This window comes from Nothoprocta perdicaria, unplaced genomic scaffold (assembly GCF_003342845.1).
Source record: "Nothoprocta perdicaria isolate Ctin4 unplaced genomic scaffold, notPer1 scaffold_413, whole genome shotgun sequence".
In the NCBI taxonomy this organism is placed as follows: domain Eukaryota; kingdom Metazoa; phylum Chordata; class Aves; order Tinamiformes; family Tinamidae; genus Nothoprocta; species Nothoprocta perdicaria.
In genome coordinates, this window is record NW_020455659.1 from 283,461 (window position 1) to 294,394 (window position 10,934).

The window sequence follows — 10,934 nt, forward strand, 5'->3', positions numbered from 1 at the left end:
GGATGCTCCGGATGGTGCTCCGGGTGCTCCAGATGGCGCTGGGGCCACTCCAGGTGGCACTGGGGACACTCGGGATGGTGCTGGGGACACAGGGTGGCACTGGGGATGCTCCGGATGGCACTGGGGATGCTCTGGATGGTGCTCAGGATGTTCCGGATTGTGCTYGGGATGTTCCGGATGGTGCTGGGGATGCTTGGRATGGYGCTGGGGATGCTCTGGATGGTGCTCAGGATGCTCCGGATCATGCTCAGGATGCTTGGGATGGTTCCGGGGCCACTCAGGATGCTTGGGATGGTACTGAGGTTGCTCCGGATGGTGCTCCGGATGTTCCGGACGGCGCTGGGGCTGCTCGGAACGGCACTGGGGCCAGTCAGGATGCTCGGGATGGCTCTGGGGATGTCCGGATGGCGCTGGGGCTGCTCCGGATGGCGCTGGGATGTTCCAGATGGCGTTGGGGATGTCCGGATGGCGCTGGGGTTGCTCGGGATGGCGCTGGGGCCAGTCAGGATGCTCAGGATGGCRCTGGGATGTTCCGGATGGTGCTGGGATGCTCGGGACGGTGCTGGGATGTTCCGGATGGCTCTGGGGCTGCTCGGGATGGCGCTGGGATGTTCCAGATGGCGCTGGGATGCTCGGGATGGYGCTGGGATGTTCCGGATGGCGCTGGGATGCTCCGGACGGCGCCGGGGCTCCCGCACGCCCGGCTGGGTGGCAGCCGCCTCGGCGCCGCGCCTGCCGTGGGAGGCAATTAGCGGCACCGGTAACGACACCCGAGCGTCAGCGCCACGAGGCTGCTCCGAAGGCTCCGTACGGGGCCGTCGCTCCCGCTCTGCCGCTTCCGCGCGGATCCGCTGCTCCGGCGACGGCGGCGCGTGTTTTCCCAGCCCGATTCCCGCCTCTTGCCCGGCATTCCCTTGGCTCCCGTTGGGATCTGCATGGCTCCTTTTGGGATCTGCAYGGCTCCCTTTGGGATYTGCAYGGCTCCCGTTGGGATCTGCACGGCTCCCTTTGGGATCTCCAGGGCCCCATTTGGGATCTGCACGATTCCCTTTGGGATCTGCACAGCTCCCTTTGGGATGTGCACAGATCCCTTGGGATCTGCACGGCTCCATTTGGGATCTGCACGGCTCCATTTGGGATCTGCATGGATCCCTTTGGGATCTGCATGGTTCCATTTGGGATCTGCACAGATCCCTTTGGGATCTGCATGGCTCTATTTGGGATCTGCACAGATCCCTTTGCGATCTTCATGGCTCCCTTGGGATCTGCACGGCTCCCTTTGGGATCTGCACGGATCCCTTGGGATCTGCACGGCTCCCTTTGGGATCTGCATGGCTCCCTTTGGGATCTGCACGGATCCCTTGGGATCTGCACGGCTCCATTTGGGATCTGCACAGATCCCTTGGGATCTGCATGGCTCCCTTTGGGATCTGCATGGATCCCTTGGAATCTGCATGGTTCCATTTGGGATCTGCACAGCCTGCAGCTGCAGCCCAGGGAGTCTTCCCGGTGCAATTTGCCACGGAAGCAGCAGATGGATCCGCCGCGGGATCCGCGGCTCCGCTCCGGAGCTGCCGCAGTCACTGCCTGCCCGGAGCTCGGCCTCCGTTCCCAGCTCTCCGGTGCGGCCGCCCCCAGCCCCGTCTCCATTCCCGCAGTAAACAGCGCATTTACGGAGTATATGAATTCCAGACTCCGTCTGGGGCTCCGGGGACGCATATTCCTCTCCTGGAACTTGTATATCCGGCCCTGGGATGAACCCCCCGCTAAGCTCGGAGCGTAGCAGCTATTCCTTGCCTTTCCCCCCATCCCCGTCCCGTGGGACATTCCCGGGCTGCCCAACGGCACGTGGGGAGAGGCCGGTCGGGAGCAGGGCGGGATGGATCCGTGGCTCCGCAGGGCGCTCCGCAGCCGGCCAAGGGCCGGGAAAAGGGCAGCCGCCGCTGCCGCTTCCCTAATGAAAGGCACATGCCCGGTTGCATCATCTCCTCCCCCAGCACGCCGCCCCACCTCCCCCGTATTCCCGGTTTTCCCAAACCCCACAGCAAGGGATGTATTCGAGGCCATGAAGGACACGGGTTTCGGATGCCCAAGTCCCGCTCCGTTTTCAGCAGCAACCCGAGACCCCCCCCTTGGCCTTTGCTCCCTTCCCGGGATATTTCAGAGCTCCCCCTTCCCGGGATATTTCGGAGCTCCCCCTTCCCGGGATATCTCGGAGCTCGCCGACCACTTCTGGCAGCCGCTCTGAATTTGTGTTTCTTCCAAGCGCTTTTTCCCCCTCTTTTTCCTTCAGCAGCGGGCGGAGGAAATGAGTGCACAAAACTGGAAACACCCCCTTTTGCCAAGCCGTCCCTCCGGCTCCCTATGGAAGCCAGCAGCTCCCGCACGGAGCTTCCAAGTTTATTTTTATGCCCAGATTTGGCCAAGCATTTAAGCCCGGGCCCAGCCTTGGGCGGGAGCTCAGGCTTATGCAAGGCAGTCCATAGTGCACCTTAAAGTTCACCGAGCGCCTCGACAACCCCCTCCCGGAGCCGGATTTCTTCCTTGCTCCATAAACTCCCTTCTCTTGCCAAGTTTGCTTTAATTAAGCTCGCGGAGAGCCTGGGAGTTTCGCTGGCGGCTGCGAGAGAAACCGCTTCCATTAGCGGCCGCCCGAGCTGCCGGAGCGAGCGCTAATAAATTCCAGGCTCTCCCACAGCAAAGGGATTTCGGGAGAGCACGGAAACTTCCCGAGCGGCTGCGAGCAAGACGCGGAGCCGCGGCCGGGATCCCTGCGGCTGGAGCGTGCCCGCACGCGGATGGGCGCCCCTCGCTGCCGCCGAGGGCTTGGGAACAGGCGGGATGCAGCCCCGGAACCCCCCATCCCGGAGGATCCGCTGCTCCGGCGGCGCGGGCGGCTCGGAGCGCGTGTTGCGAGCCAGCGGGATCCGTAATGGGACTGCGCGGCCGGGCGCATTCCTCAGGAATGGATCATGGGGCGCTGCTCAAACGCAGGCAGGGCTGCAGTAAAATAAATATTTTTGCTTCCAGAGCAGTGAAAGGTCTGGCCAGCGACCCGTTTTATAATATTTTTAGCAGGTGATTCATCCGAGAAGGGGAAAAAATAATAAGCGGGGCGGCTGGATCCGGCGCTGCCGCCTCCGCGGGCGCTGGGGCCGCTCGCGCTGGAGCTCGCGGCCGCTTCTCCCCAGCAATCCCGGCAATCCCGACCCCTTCCTTGATCCTTCGGCAGAGTGGGAACGGCCTGGAGCTGTCACGGCTCCGTGAAGCCCGTGCCCGGCATTCCCGTCTGGAGCGCGCTCCGGGATGCTGGGAATTGCAGCGGCTCCCGGAGCTGGAGAGAGGCCCCGGCAGCATCCGCAGGGACAAAAGCCCCTTTGCCAGGCTTGTTTGCCCAGGAAACCTCCGGAGCCGCAGGACGGGATGCGGTTTCGTGCGCGAGGTTGCAAAGGAAAAAACAACATTTGGGGCTTTTCCTACCTCCGGCCGCGGTCCCGCTATTCCAGCATTCGGGAAGGGGCCCCGCGCTCGCTGGGTGCTCGCGGCCAACGGGAAGCATTGCTGGTTGTGCCCGGGACACCTGCTCCCAGCTGTAAAACCGGATTAGCTCCATTGCATCTGGAGCCCGTCCAGCCGGCAGCGCCTTCCCAAATGCGATCCCGTTTGGCGCGCGGGATCCGCGGCGCAGGGCGGGATGGAGGGCACGGGCGCACGGAGCCCGCCGAGCCCGGGGGCCGCTTACGGGCCAACTTTCCGCCCTGCTGCAGAGGCAAAGGATGAAAACGATCAATAATGGGAAGTTTCCGCCCAAAAGAGGGAGCTGCTTGGGAGACGGGAGGCCAGGGCTGGACGGCGGCCAGGGATGAGGCAAATGTGCACATGGCGCTGCCCCGGCGCGCTCCTCGCTGCAGCAAACTGCACGGGCTGCTGCAGCCTGCATGCACGGGGCTTGCAGGAGCGACGTGGATTGTATGCCTGGAGCTTGCAGGGCTGGCATGCGCTGCGTGCATGGGATTTGGGCAGGGATGACACGGGTTGCGTGCCTGGAGTTGCACGGATGAGGCGGGTTGAGTGCGAGGAGCTTGCAGAGGTGGCGTGTGTTCGTGCATGGGGCTTGCAGGGGGGACACGGGTCGAGCGCCTGCAGCTTGCGGGGACAGCGCGGGTTGCATTCATGGGGCTTGCAAGGAAACACAGGTTGAGTGCAGGGGGCTTGCAGGGAGGACACGTGTTGCATGGCTGGAGCTTGCACGGGTGACATGGGTTGCATGCCTGGAGCTTGCAGTGACGACACAGGCTGTGCACCTGGAGCTCACAGGTTTGTGCGCCTGGAGCTTGCAGCAACAACACTGTGCACCTGGAGCTTGCAGCAACAACACTGTGCACCTGGAGCTTGCAGCAATGATGTAGGTTGTGCACCTGGAGCTTGCAGCAACGAGGTGGGTTGTGCACCTGGATCCTGCAGCGCCAATGCAGGTTGTGCTCTGCAGCTCACAGGGTTGTGCACCTGGAGCTTGCAGCAACAACACTGTGCACCTAAAGCTTGCAGCGATGACGCAGGTTGTGCACCTGGATCCTGCAGCGCTGATGCATGTTGTGCTCTGCAGCTCACAGGGTTGTGCACCTGGATCCTGCAGCAATGACATGGGTTGTGCACTTGGATTCCGCAGCGCCAATGCAGGTTGTGCTCTGGAGCTTGCAGGATTGTGCACCTGGATCCTGCAGCACTGATGCGGGCTGTGCTCTGTAGCTCACAGGTTTGTGCACCTACAGCTTGCAGCAACAACAGTGTGCACCTAAAGCTTGCAGCGATGACGTGGGTTGTGCACCTGGATCCCACGGCGCTGATGCGAGTTGTGCTCTGCAGCTCGCAGGGTTGTGCACCTGGAGCTTGCAGCAACGAGGTGGGTTGTGCACCTGGATCCTGCAGCGCCAATGCAGGTTGTGCTCTGCAGCTCGCAGGTTTGTGCACCTGGATCCTGCAGCGCTGATGCGCGTTGTGCTCTGCAGCACACAGGGTTGTGCACCTGGAGCTTGCAGCAGTGATGCAGGTTGTGCACCTGGATCTTGCAGCAATGACGTGGGTTGTGCACCTGGATCCTGCAACGCCAATGCAGGTTGTGCTCTGCAGCTCGCAGGGTTGTGCACCTGGAGCTTGCAGCGATGACGCAGGTTGTGCACCTGGATCCTGCAGCGCCAATGCGGGGTGTGCTCTGCAGCACACAGGGTTGTGCACCTGGAGCTTGCAGCAGTGATGCAGGTTGTGCACCTGGATCTTGCAGCAATTACATGGGTTGTGCACCTGGATCCTGCAACGCCAATGCAGGTTGTGCTCTGCAGCACGCAGGGTTGTGCACCTGGAGCTTGCAGCAATTACATGGGTTGTGCACCTGGATCCTGCAGCGCCAATGCAGGTTGTGCTCTGCAGCTCACAGGTTTGTGCACCTGGATCCTGCAGCGCTGATGCGCGTTGTGCTCTGCAGCACACAGGGTTGTGCACCTGGAGCTTGCAGCAGTGATGCAGGTTGTGCACCTGGATCCTGCAGCAATGACGTGGGTTGTGCACCTGGATCCTGCAACGCCAATGCAGGTTGTGCTCTGCAGCATGCAGGGTTGTGCACCTGGAGCTTGCAGCAATGACGTGGGTTGTGCACCTGGATCCTGCAACGCCAATGCAGGTTGTGCTCTGCAGCATGCAGGGTTGTGCAGCTGGAGCTTGCAGCAATGACGTGGGTTGTGCACCTGGATCCTGCAGCGCCGACGCGGGTTGTGCTCTGCAGCACGCAGGGTTGTGCACCTGGAGCTTGCACAACAACACTGTGCACCCGGATCCTGCGGCGCTGCCGTGGGTTGTGCTCTGGAGCTCGCCGGGCAGCCCCAGTGCCGGCTCCCGGCCGCGCCGCCCCGGGATGCTCCCGGCACAGCCCATCCCGCCGGCGCCCACGGCTCTGTGGGACACACGGGCATTTTGCGGCTGCCTCGCTGGGAAAGCCCATGATCCTGGCGGGATAAAGACAGACCAAAAAGGCCCTGGCTCGCTTGGAAGCAGCGGCCTCATCCCCTTCCTTGCGCTCCGGAGGGGAAATGGCTGCTCCCGCTGGGCTCATTCCTGCTCCTCGCGCTCCCTCTGCAGGAGCAGCCGGCAGCAGGGCCGGAGCGGGATCTGTGTCCATCCAGGATGCAATCCCAGGGTGGGACTTAGCATGGACTCATGCAAATGTGGGGCTGCGGTGCCCTCTTGGATCCAGGAAAGCGGGAGAAGGGGGGGATTGTCCTGGGGGAGAGGACAGGGAAAGGTGTCCGAAGTGAGGAGCCGATCTAGGGATGTGGATCCACCCCAGGGATGTGCATCCAGCCCCTGGGATGTGCATCCAGCCCTGGGGATGTGCATCCAGCCGCAGGGATGTGGATCCAGGCATGGGGATGCGGCACCAGCCATAGGGATGTGGTGCATCCATAGGGACGTGTGTCCGGGCACGGAGCTGCGACTCCAGCCGCGCGGACGCTGCTCCGGAGCGCGGCTGCTGCCACCTGACGGAGCAGCGCAGGAAAGCGGGAGCTGCTGCCGCTCCCCGGCTGCGGACACTCCTGGATGGGGCCACTTGGATGCTCCTGGATGGGGACACTTGGATGCCTCTGGATGGGGACACTTGGTTGCCCCTGGATGGGGCCACTTGGATGCCCCTGGATGGGGACACTTGGATGCCCCTGGATGGGGACACTTGGATGCTCCTCAGTAGCCCCACGAGCCCATCCCGGCCGGAGGGGATGTTCCCAGGGCTCCCTCCGCTTCCCGCTCCCGGGGCCTCGGCTCCCGCTCCGGCAGCAGGGGGAGGCTCCCTCCTACCTGCCAAATTCCAGCCCGGAGCACATTTTTATGGAATGACACCAACGGGGCCCCCGCAGGAGATGGGAGCCCGGGGCCGCGCTTGCCGCGCGCTTCCCAGCTATTGCAAAACCTCCTATTCCCTGGCCGGGAAGTGCGGGAACACGGAGACACCTTGGCCTGTCCCTCCCCGCTGCTGCCCGGCCCCTTCCTTCCTCCCGCTTTTCCAGGCGGCGCCGGCTGCTTTCTAGGGAGCGCGGAGAGGGACGGAGCCCGGGACAGGGCTGGAGACAAAGGTAGGAGGGAGCCTGGGGCATCCCTGGGCTTCGCTACCTTCCCGGTGGGAAGAGGAGGAGGAGGCAGGAGCTGGGCAGCATCCCAGGCCCTCGCGGCTCCGCTTGGAGCATCCCGTGGGCATCCTGCATGCTCGGGAATGCTGCAGCGGCCGCGGAGCCGGTGGCCACGGAGCCCTGCTCCGTGTTTGGTCACCACCGGGGCCGACGTTGTCCCTTGAGGAGCTGTGGGGACCCTGCACCCCAATACTGCTCGAGGGGACCCTGTGCCCTCAATGATGCTCGAGGGGACCCTGCACCCCGAGATGTGGCTCGAGGGCACCCTGCACCCCAAGATGCTGCTCGAGGGGACCCTGCGCCCCCGATGCTGCTCGAGGGGACCCTGGACCCCCAATGATGCTCGAGGGGACCCTGCACCCCAAGATGCTGCTCGAGGGGACCCTGTGCCCCCAATACTGCTTGAGGGGACCCTGCACCCCTGATGCTGCTTGAGGGGACCCTGCGCCCCGAGATGTGGCTCGAGAGGACCCTGCACCCCCAATACTGCTCGAGGGGACTCTGCGCCCCCAATGATGTTCGAGGGGACCCTGCACCCCGAGATGTGGCTCGAGGGGACCCTGCACCCCCAATGCTGCTCGAGGGGACCCTGCACCCCGAGATGTGGCTCGAGGGGACCCTGCACCCCAATACTGCTCTTTGGAAACCGGCCTCTGGTCCCGCCGCTGCGCTCGGCGCCTCCCCCTCTGGTTTCCCTGGCAGCGCCTGCCTGGAAAGCCGGCCCTTTCCCAGCGCTCCGGAGTTGTTTATTGGGAGCAGGGAGGCCCCTTGCGGAAGGGGACGAGCAGGGAATGCCGGAGCATGTGGAGCCGCGCGTGGCCACAGCGTGGATCCCATGTGGATCCCGCATGGATCACCAGGATGGTGCCGTAGGGAAGGAGGTGCCTGGATATCAGGTGGATCCCGGGTGGATCACCGGGATGCTGCCATAGGGAGGGATTTGCCTGGACGGGAGCAGAGGCCAATAATCCAGCTGTGCTCGCACCAGATGTGGCTGCCGGTTTAACCCCATCCAGGCTGGAATTCACCTTGGCTGGGAGGCAGGGAGGGAGCCAACTGTGTCCCCCCCATATTGCTCGGGCCCCCAGCCCCACGGCCAGATGTTGCCCCTGCTGTAGGGCAGGGGGTTCCAGCCCCACATCATGGGGTCCTAGCCCTAGTGCCAGGGGGTCCCAGCCCCATAGCTCCAAGTGCAGCCCCACTGCAGGAGGTCCCAGCCCCAGTGTGGGGGTCCCAGGCCTGTTGCAGAGGGTCGCACTCCCATTGCTGGAGGTCCCAGTGCTAGTGTAAGGGATCCCAGCCCCACTGCAGGGCTCCCAGCCCCATTGCAGGGCTCCCAGCCCCACTGCAGGGCTCCCAGCCCCACTGCAGAGATCCTACCCTCATTGTGGGGGTCCCAGCCCCACTGCAGAGATCCTACCCCCATTGTGGGGTCCCAGCCCCAGTGCAAGGATCCCAGCCCCACTGCAGAGATCCTACCCCCATTGTGGGGGTCCCAGCCCCACTGCAGAGATCCTACCCCCATTGTGGGGGTCCCAGCCCCAGTGCAAGGATCCCAGCCCCACTGCAGAGATCCTACCCCCATTGTGGGGGTCCCAGCCCCAGCGCAGAGATCCTACCCCCATTGTGGGGGTCCCAGCCCCAGTGCAAGGATCCCAGCCCCACTGCAGAGATCCTACCCCCATTGTGGGGGTCCCAGCCCCAGCGCAGAGATCCTACCCCCATTGTGGGGGTCCCAGCCCCAGTGCAAGGATCCCAGCCCCACTGCAGAGATCCTACCCCCATTGTAGGTGTCCCATTGCAGTGCAGAGATCCTACCCCCATTGTGGGGGTCCCAGCCCCATCGCAGGGCTCCCAGCCCCATCGCAGGGCTCCCATCCCCCAGGGAGGGGGCTGTCCCAGCGGGGGCGGCCGCGGAGCGGGGGGGACACCCGGGCAGCCCCGGCCCGGCGCGAGCCGCCCCCCGGGCGCGGAGGCGGGGACGGGGCCGGGGCCGGGGCCGGAGCCGGAGCCGGGACGGGCGGCGGCGGCAGCGCAGCCCGCACCGGACCCGGTCCCCAGGGACCATGGGCACCGCGCAGAGCCAGAAGCCGCGGGAGCCGCCGAGCCCCGAGCGCCGGTAAGTGCCGCGCGCCGCCCCGCCGGCCGCCGAGGGGTTAACCCCCCATCTGTGGGGCGTCCCCCCCTTGCCACGGCCGGGAGGAGCCGCGGGGGGCCGCGTTTCATTGCAGGAGCTGCGGCGGGGCGGCACAAACGGAGGGAATCGGAGCTGCCTGGAAGTTTTGTCCCCAGGGAAAAACCAGGGGCCGAACGTGCCAAGTGCTGTCCGTAGCCCGGCCGAGCTTGGAGAGCGTAAACAGAAAGGAAGCGCGGGCTAGGCTGCGATTAGGCACAAACGCGGGCATGGGTTATCTCAAAATCAACCCAAACACTTTCTGGAACAAAGAAATATTTTCCTTAAAAGAGCCCGCCCGCCGCTCCGGAGGAGCTGCTCTCGGGTGGCTGCTTTTCCAAGCAGGAGCCCGTGGGTTGGCACCGGCCCCGCTGCTCCCGCTCCAGCGCGGCGCTCCGGAGCTGCTCCGTGCGCTGCAAACATTCCGGGCTCGGCGCCAGCCGTTGCAGCAGGTGACGCCGCGCGGGCGCTGCCGTCTCAGCGTTTCGGGACGGCGGCTGCTGTGCGAGCGCTGGGTCGCGCAGGGAGCGAAAACACCGTTTTTTGCCGTGTGCAGCAAAATCAGGTTCAGGAGGGCGCCAAGCCGGTCCCCGCTGTTGTTCTTTCCCCAAAGCAATTCCCTTTTCCCTTTTATTGCTCTCTGGGTCCCTCCTGTCCCGCCTGCCCCCCACAAATGGGGCTGCGGTGCTGCCTGCTTTCACAATCCAGAGCCAAGGCCTGGCAAACACCTGATAAGGAGCATTCCTGCCGCTCGGAGCGGGTATTTTTAGGAAGCAGAGCCGAGGAGCAGAGGGAGGAGCAGAGCAGCAGCGGGATGAGGGAGGATGCGCGCGCCCAGCCAGCGTATCGGTGGAATCGGGAAGGATCTCCGTGTCCTGAGGCTGTTTCTGCAGGATGACTTTGCTGCGTGTGTCATTAAACAGCACGCAGGGCGGCCGGGCCAGTGCGTGCGATTCCGTGTCCGTCCTTTTCAGTGCAGCCACAAGTGCATTCCCTAACTGGATGGCATGAGGATCGGGAAGGGCATCCCGAGCCCAGGGTTCCTGATGCTCCCTTTCCTGCTGCTCTCTGGCAAGCGTGTGGGAGCAGGGGAGGTTGGAAGGGAAGGAAATTGCGTGTTGAATTCCCAGGCATTTCGCAGATCCCTCTTGGGATCTGTATTTAGAGCCTTTCCTGCAGGGAGAAGCCTGGCCTGCGGAGCTGCAGCGTCGCAGCCAGGTTATCGCTGATCCGTCCCCAGCCGGGGTGGGTGCCAGGCAGGAAATCACCGCTCCCAGCGTTTCCATAATTGCTCCTAGGAGCTGGCAAGCGGGAGCTGCTCTCCAGCTGCTCCAGTGCTCCCTTTGGAGCGCCGTGCCCACGGAGCGCGGGGTGGCTGAGGCCGCGTTCCCGGCGCGCGCGCCTGCTCGCACGGAGCTGATGAGTCACGGAGGCGCCGGAGGCTGCCACGTGAGCGCAGCATCGGGGCCGGCCGTGCCGGCTGCACAACCGGCCTCTTCCCGCTCCTCGGGATGCCCACGGAGCTGCCGGAGGGGAAGCCGGCCCGGAGCGCGCGGCGCAGACGGGATCCCCCAGGCCGGCGCTGC